This window comes from Lepisma saccharinum, chromosome 12 (genome assembly GCF_977018435.1).
Source record: "Lepisma saccharinum chromosome 12, izLepSacc3.1, whole genome shotgun sequence".
Lineage (NCBI taxonomy): Eukaryota > Metazoa > Arthropoda > Insecta > Zygentoma > Lepismatidae > Lepisma > Lepisma saccharinum.
In genome coordinates this window covers 14,849,708-14,858,420 of record NC_139240.1, presented here as the reverse complement: position 1 = coordinate 14,858,420, position 8,713 = coordinate 14,849,708, and positions in this window count along the sequence as shown.

Here is an 8,713-nt window from a genome sequence, read left to right as displayed (position 1 = left end):
CCGATGGCGTACTTGTAGCGTCGTTGCCTTATAATCAAAGGGTCCCGGTTTCGATACCCGGTGGAGGCACATAGTGGTTCGGATCCCACAATAAATTGTAGGTCTAGTCCCGATTAGCCTTACTGTGCATAAAGTGGACTTAAAATACCAAATCAACAAATCAGAAGTGATACCGCAAACTGGAAAGGTACACCATAGTAGAAGCAAGAAAGTCTCAGTAAACGAACAGTGAGCTAGATAATTGCGAATATATGTTTATGATCCGACACTGACTCGATTGTTGGCACACATCGCCCGCTTGCCTCCTAGCGCAGTCCGAGGTTTCTTTGTTTAAAACTGAACACTGCCGCGCATGTAATATACCGTACAGTACAATAGTCCTTAGTAATAAAAGCAACAGTAATGCCTAGCGAGGTGAACCTTTTAATTATGTTATTTGTTACTAAGTAGGACTAAGGCAACTTGCACGTGAAAAGCATACAACGTGTACATTCAAGTCAGTGGTGGATCGTAACCATACAATCCCAATTATATCGGAAACGATTCCATTTCAATCTCATATTTACTGAGACTGTTTTGTTTCTACTATGATATACTTCCCAGCTTTCCAGTTTGCGCTATCGCCGGCCTCCGTGGGAGAGTGGTTAGCACATCGCGCTACGACGCCATGAGTCCTGGGTTTGAATCCTGGCCTGGGCATTGATATTTGTCAGTGTCCATTCATCAATTTCATCATATGATCAGACATCCCCATCTTCGCAATTAGCCAAGAGTAGCCGAAAAGCGAAGTAAAATCAAAGCAATCAAACGAATCAATCAATCAGCTTGCGCTATCACTTTTGGTACACCCTATACATATATAAAGGTGTGTATACCGTACCATTAATAGGTCATTAGTAGTGTATTATGTGTGTGGGGGATAGCTATGATATAAATAAAGGAGCAATTATTAAGATTGATGTAGGTTCATGTAGTTTTTTGGATAATAGCAAGTAAGTAAATAAGAGAGGGAAGCCTTGTGCTCCCTTCCAAAACCCCTTGTTGTCAAAAGAGACATACAGGGTGATTCAAAAGTCCCTTAACACCCTTTATAAAATGTAAATGAGTTAGGCTGGGTACAAATGGCCATGATAAAAACAGGTTAGGCCTAGGGGGAACCATATAGGTGTTTTCCAAACTGACGTCCGCCATATTGAATTCAACTCAAAATTCGTAAATAGGAAGGGAGTGATGTGATATCAAATCAGGCTAAATTTCACGAGAAATGCTATGCTGAAAGTTTCTTCGACGCATCTTTAACCAGCAATGAGTTATGACTGCATGATTGCAACAAATGTCTCATGTTCCAGGTGCGAGAAAACAGCCCCAGAATGCTCCTAACGCGTGAAGAACGCATGGAGATCGTACTGCTGTCTGCGGGAAAGAAATTTAACGTGCCATTGCAAATTATTATAATTAACGACGCCCTCTACGAGATTCAGTGTATCATGTGACAGTGTCGTAGGGATTTTTGAATCTCCCTGTACTTAGATCTACGACAGGAGGCTCCGGACCAATAATGTGGTGGTGGGATGAAACCACGAAGTCAATTGTCAGCTAGACACGTAACATCTAGTGGTAGACTTCTTAAACGATTGAAGGCTGAGGCAGGAAAGTCTGATGACATGAATTTTAGAATGGAAGAGAACCTGAATGAGAGGATAGCGAGGAACACTAACAAGTGCAAGGATGATATTCTTAATTTTTTTAAGAACAGTGTCATGTTTTGAAATTTGAATAAGCAAAGCGATGACGAAGCTCTTTTTAGTTGAGAATTGTGCAGTATGTAGACGTATTAAAAGACAAGCCACATTTTTATTATTAAATGTTATGTACTTCGACCACGACTTTAATTATGTCAAGTTTCAATTTGAGCAGCAACTTTTAAACCATCACTCAGTGACCCATAAAGCAATGAGTAGTCTCAAATCTGTAACCGAGTTCCTAAAAATGTTGTTGAAAAACACTTAGGAAATGATAAAGGAAGTTTTAGGCCCCAAGGTAGAAAAATGAGTTTGCAATTGTACAAAATTCTTCCAGGTAATATAGTGTCACTCGTGTTCAGGTATAGAATGTTCGCATTTATAACTGTTCGGAAAGGGACTGTTCGCAATTACAGCTCGGATTCCACTTTAAACTGCAGGAGCGGTGCCGATCAGCCGATGTGCATAAAATGGACCTAAAGCAAACTCATACTCAATTTGTAGTTATTGAGGTTTGAAAGTGTTACACCTTTTTGTAGTGCACCCTCGGAAACAGACGTTACGTCAAATTATGGATGATCGATTGATTTGTTTGTTTTTTTCACTTCGCTTTTCTGTCACTTTTGGTTAATGGAGAAGATGACGATTAGTTACGATATGATGAAACTGAGGAAAGGACACTGACAAGGGACACATGCCCAATCCTGGATTCGAACCCTGGAACTCTGGCGTTGTAGCATGTTGTGCTAACCACTCCGCCACGGCTCGAGGATGGTGGGATGCAACCTGCACCAGTATTCCCCCCAGAAACTTCCAGGAGAAACATTGTGTGGAATCAATGTAGTCTAATTACATGAAATAGAAATAGAAAATAGGATTACTACTGTTACAGGTACTCACGGGAAAATTGTTCTCAATGTAATTCGAATAAAGGAACAACATTTGGACGCGTTAAAGTTACAGTGGTGTAAGTCACTTTTTGTTTTATAAAAGAGAGTCTGATTCACAGCACAACACAACAGCTGTTTCCTTCATCACTAGACCTGTTGATAGTTGAATGAATCTCTGATTTACCCCACGTTTTCTGTTAAGAAATTGACTTATCTCGATCTGGTTTCTGTGTCTAAGTCTCTTTTTTAAAAAAGTGACTTACACCACTGTAACTTTAACCCGCCCAATTCTCATTGTACTTACTTCTAGAGTAGTTGTTTTGAATGGGGGGTAACTGCAGACAGTTATTGCCACTGATGGGGTAGACTCGCTGCAGGACAATCTTGTGCGTGTCGAAACTGTAGGATTGGCATATTTATTAAAGCACTTGTACAACTGCAAAAGAATCACACTTTGGAATTAGAGCTACTTTTTACACTAACGGATATACGAGAAAAATATTTTAAAAATCGTGAAAAATGGAGTTTTATACAAGCGTACTTCTTGTACAGTCACAACACAAATTAGCACAAGTTTTGTTTAGTTTTAGTTTTGTTTGTTTAGTTTCGTTTAGTGCCTTGGGCTTTTTATGTTGATACATTTCCCAAGCTCCCCTGAAGAATTGCCGCAAGAGAAGGCACTTTTGGGTTGTAACGGACCTAGCGAGGTTTTACAACCAAGAGGTGACTGTGACTTGATTGGATTAGGTAATTTTACGTTGCTTTTCTGCCAATTCTGGTTAGTCTCGACTTTTCCAACATTCAAGGACGACTAAAATGAGCCAGGCAGACCATATCAGACTAAAATGCCCACCGGAAGAGAAACTAGAGCATCAACAAATGTAAAAGTAGATGTCATTCATGAGAGGACGAGTATTGAGCAAAGACATTCCATCAGATTTTCTTACCATTGTCAGTGTCACACATTTACAGGTGGGCCTACATTGGACGTTCAGGTGAAGGACTGAGTTAGCAGCCAAAATTAGCCAAGTCATCTGAAATTGTGCTTCATATGGAAAACCTCGCTGTGACTATTTCGCAAGAAGGTCGCAGAAAGAAAGCTGAAGATTTGGGGATTTCAGTGGATAGTTTATGAAATATATTGTATAAAGAACTTTACTCTCAAGAAGAGAAAAGAGGATAAAAGGTAAATGAGAAGAGAAGAAATTAGAAAATACAAGAGAAGAACAAATAGAAGATAAGAAATTCGAAGAGAAAATATAATATATTATAGAAGACATAGAAGAAAGGAAACGAGAAGAGAAGAAATTAGAAGAGACGAGGAGATATAGAAGAAAAGGAATTAGAAGAAACAAGGGGAGGAGAATTAGAAGAGAAAAGAAGATAAAAGACAGAAAAAAGGAAAAATGAGAAGAGAATACAAGAGAAAGATGAAGAAACGAAAAGAAGTGAAAATATAAGAAGAAAGAGAGAAGGGGAAGGGAAACGCAGAAGAACGAAATAATTACCATAAAAATAATTATTTACTAGTATTAATCACATCAAATTTGATTACGGAGAGCACTGCATTACATCTTATTTAATCCTTTCTGCAAGATAATCAAATAAACCAACAGTAGTTAAGAATACAAATGAGCATAAAACAAATTATTATTAAAAAATGTGATAATTGTTTCACAGCGAGAACGTAAGTCGTTTGATTTATTGTACTTAACAAGTGTTCATTACAAGGCATAGTTAGTTACATTCTCATTTCGTGTTATTTGTGGAACAGAAATACATAATTTTATCTTAATTACATTAATGCAAAACATTTGTAGTATCTTTTGTGTAGTATTGAATGTGCCGTGTAGAAGGTATTCGGGTCATTCCATGTCAAATCAACCCATAAAAATTATTTTTGAACCTTTTGGATTCAGATTTTTTAGATTCTTTGTTTATACATTGCACCTATCAAGAGGACAAAAACTGCCAAATTTCAGATTTTTTCGGCTCTTAGGTTTTGAGTTATTGACTTTCAAAAAAGCAAAAATCCCAAAATTTGACGACATTTTGAAATATTTAAACAGCTGTAGTTCAATATTTGACCTAGAGAGCTCAAACTGGTGTCATTCTCTTCTGCTTTAATGAGCTTTAATTTTAAGCCAGAGGAGAGTGTACTAAATAAACGGATTCGCTGGCTGATCTGCTGTTTCAATGCCTCAGTTGCCACGTAAACTGGCCTCCCACTCCCGTGTTCCTTACTGACATTTCGTCCTCCGTCCTTAAATATTTCCACCCATACACTCTACCTTGACTTAAACAATTGCCTTCGTACTCTGACCACAAAAAACGAATAACACTTCGTTACTCTTCTGCGGTGCAAGTCAACAGTGTATCGGCAATGTTGTACGAGCTACTGCGCAGGCGTATGGCGCTCGATCGTCACGACCAGGGACGGCGACAGGGGTGGGCACGGGTGGGCAAGGGCCCACCCAAAAATTCCTGTGTCCACCCGATTGCCCACCCAATCAAATTCAATAAGTACATATACTTGGGGATATGTGAATGATTCAATATGAGTGTATTCTGGTGTTCATAACATGTATATTTTACTTGTGAATATTATCTATGCTGAAGTGTTCATATATTATCAACCCATAGAAAACCAATTTTGTCATTAAAAAGTGAAAGTAATAACTGGAGCTATTCAAACAAAAACTGTGATCAAATGAATACTTCCATGATTAAAAGCCGCTAGTAGGCTTAGGAGGCTCAAAATTATGCAGGGTATGATCAAGATTAAATCAGAATTTAGGGTGAACTTGAGGACTGCATCTCCGGGCCTCCACAAACGTATATAAATCCCGGCCTGGGTATGGTTAATAAATCTCCAAATAAACAAATAAAAACCTCATCTTAGCGTTACTTTCTTCAGCAACACAATAAATTATTTCGACTTTTTAATTATAATTAGAATAATTTAATCAAGAAGACTTAGATGGGCAGGCCATGTGACGTGAATGGCAGAGGAAAGAATAGTTTACAGGATTCTTGTTGGGAAACCTGATGGTAAGAGACCAGTAGGAAGGCCAAGACGAGGATGGAGGGATAACGTTGAGATGGACCTGAAAGAAATCGGTAAGGATGGGAAAGATTAGATTCCCCGGATAGGGACAGATGGAAGGCTTGTGTTGCTGCAGCCATAAACCTTCGGGTTTAAGTATGATAGAGAATATAATAAAAAGTAATGTAAAGTGCTCCCCTGTGCTCTGCACCACGCCATGAAGGCATATAGGGGGTGTGGAGTTAGGGCCCCATACTTTCTTGATCTCGGTCGAATCTGGAGGTGATGCGATCAGAGTATAATGTAGTTTTAATTAGCTTTGCATTGAAATTCCAGAAGTGTCCCTTTTTTATTTCATTACAATTTTTATATACCTGTCATCTTCATATATCAATATGGTATGCGAAATATCAACTTTATATTTGTTCTACTAATAAGTAGGAATCACAATAATCACTACAATACCTAAGTAAATAAATTTTAATAAACCATTTATGTGTGGAAAAAGCTACAGAATTAATCAATTGCTAATGAGTGGCTTATCCTATTTAGAAATCCTCGTTCCACACATAAATTTTTCCATATGAATCAGCCGAAAATGTCAACAGAATCTGTAGATGCTGCTGAAGTAAAGAAAAATAAAGTTATGTCACGAAGTATCCAGAAGACGATTTTGTAAAGTTTGTTTTAAAGCCCACTTTTATGCTCAGATAGGCTAATCGGGACTAAACCTACAGTTTAACGTGTAGTCCGAACCAGTGTGCATTGTGCTTCCACCAGAGGAGAGGGAGTCGAACACAGGACCTCTCTATTATAACAACAGCGTCATGCCATTGGGAAGAAAATATATACAGAAAGAACTCGCACCAAACGTGTCATTTTATCACCACAGAAGATGCGTTCATTTTAAGAGGGTGATTGCCTGAGACAAATATTTGAGACTTTGGGAAAACAACGTCATTGTTCACGTAATAAGCTGCCTTGATCCACTAATGAAACGCTGTGCAATTGAAACTACCACCTCAACTTTCTAAGAGGTATGAACTAATGAAACTCCATTTTTGGAAGAGTAAGTTCTGGTTGATTTGTTTTATTTTAAGTCATTTTTCTGCTAATTTTGATAATGACGGCGGTAAGGTTCAATGGTGATTAGATGAAAGTAACGAAGGGGCGAATACAAACACATGCTGACACTCAAAATACAAACCCTCATAAATTATTACTTTGACAGTGGTTCCAGGCGCAAGGGACTCGTTGCCCTGAAAGAATAAAGTTTCCAAGGTATGCTGCACAGGATAGAGGTTGACATTCTAGTGTGTTCGAAATGGTCATGACTAGAGCCCGGAAGTTTGGCAAAATGCCTCTTTTTATCTACTGCATATATTGATAAATTTTTTTCCGGATATACGTTTCTTATGTTGTTTCGAATGTTTTAGAAGCCTTTTCATTTTGCCTATTTTGCCTATTTGGGACCCCACTGCCTATTTTTTATTATAATGCCTATTTTTGCCTTTTTCAGTGAAATTTGGCCATTTTTTAAAAAAATGTGTATATAAATTATTTTTCTCCCAAAAAACGTTGTTGGCATTTATTTTTCTTCCGTTTATTATGTGAATAATTTTCGCCTTATTTAAGTAATATTGAACTCATGCATGTTTCATCATTGCTGAAGGAGAAAAGTGTGAGAAAAATGTATTTCATGCTCAGATAGGATATTGCCTTTCGGTTAACATATCCTTGTGCATGATTGACTGCTGAAGTGAAGAGGTTGATTTCGAACACAAAGAAGATATTTCTAAAATCTCCCTCTCGAACCCGAAAATTTAAGGAAGTTGCATCTGAGCTTAGTTTTATCAGCAGCTATATATTATGCTAACAACCTTGAAAAAAATCAGTGAGGTGATATATGCTCTTCCAGAAAATGAAGCGGCTTCAATTCGTGAAGTGAAAAAACTCCTGTGCTATTCAAGTTTATTTTTGCACATTATGGTGCATTTCCAGAGACAATTACAATTATAGCATCCATGAAAATCTACGAGGAATCTATGCAGCAGATGATGGAAGTGGTCAGCTGTTGCGGAAAAGTGCAAACGGGTAGTGAGTGCAAATGAGGACTTGAAACAATTGAAAACAATTTGTGATATTCTAAAAGGTGAAAAAGCTGTTATCCAAAATGAGTCCAGCTACTTTAGCTTGTTTTATGTATGCTCCAATAACTTCTGTCGAAGTTGAAAAGTAATTTTCTATTATGAAAAACATTCTCTCTGACAGACGACTATCAATGAATGTTGAGAACTTAAAAAAACACCTTGTAGTTATGTGCAATCAAGACGGAGAAAATTGAAATGCTCTTCCCAATGTAGATTTTAAGATTTTGCCAGCAATTATAGATAAAAGTAAGCGCTTTCCAAATGTGCCTTTTTCGGGTTTTTTTGCCTTTTTTTTCATTTTTTGTGCCTATTTTCCACATTATAAATGCCTTTTTGCCTGCCTATTTTAACGAAAATAAATGCCTGAACTTCCGGGCTCTAGTCATGACATACAACCCAAGACATCTATGAATTCCTTGTGTCCTAAATAATTTTGTTACCTCAAAAAATATGTTCATGTAACCATACGTGTATTGTTTCTCCCGCATTAGTAACATGACTGTTCATAAAAGGAATAGCAACTTAGCTAATAATCTCTTCAATTCTGAACACATTTTTCAATCTTACTTGTTTATTACTTATGAGTGATATTTTGCCAAAATAGCCTTCCATTAGCCTAGGAATACTTCATGGACAATGAACAAAGAATTGGTTTTCCGTGTGTGTTTTAAATCATTCCTAATAAGACGTTCATTTTAATCCAAACATTCAGTGGCGGCGATTAGGATGACCGGGAAGTGGGGAATGCAGTTCCCTCGCCACATTTTGCCACTTTTTGCCCCCGCACTATGGCCTCTTTATACTAAGCCTTTGTTACCAATAAAAAGTATATTGTCCTTGCCCCTCAAATGTTGGCACTCAATCGCCGCTACTACAAACATTCAG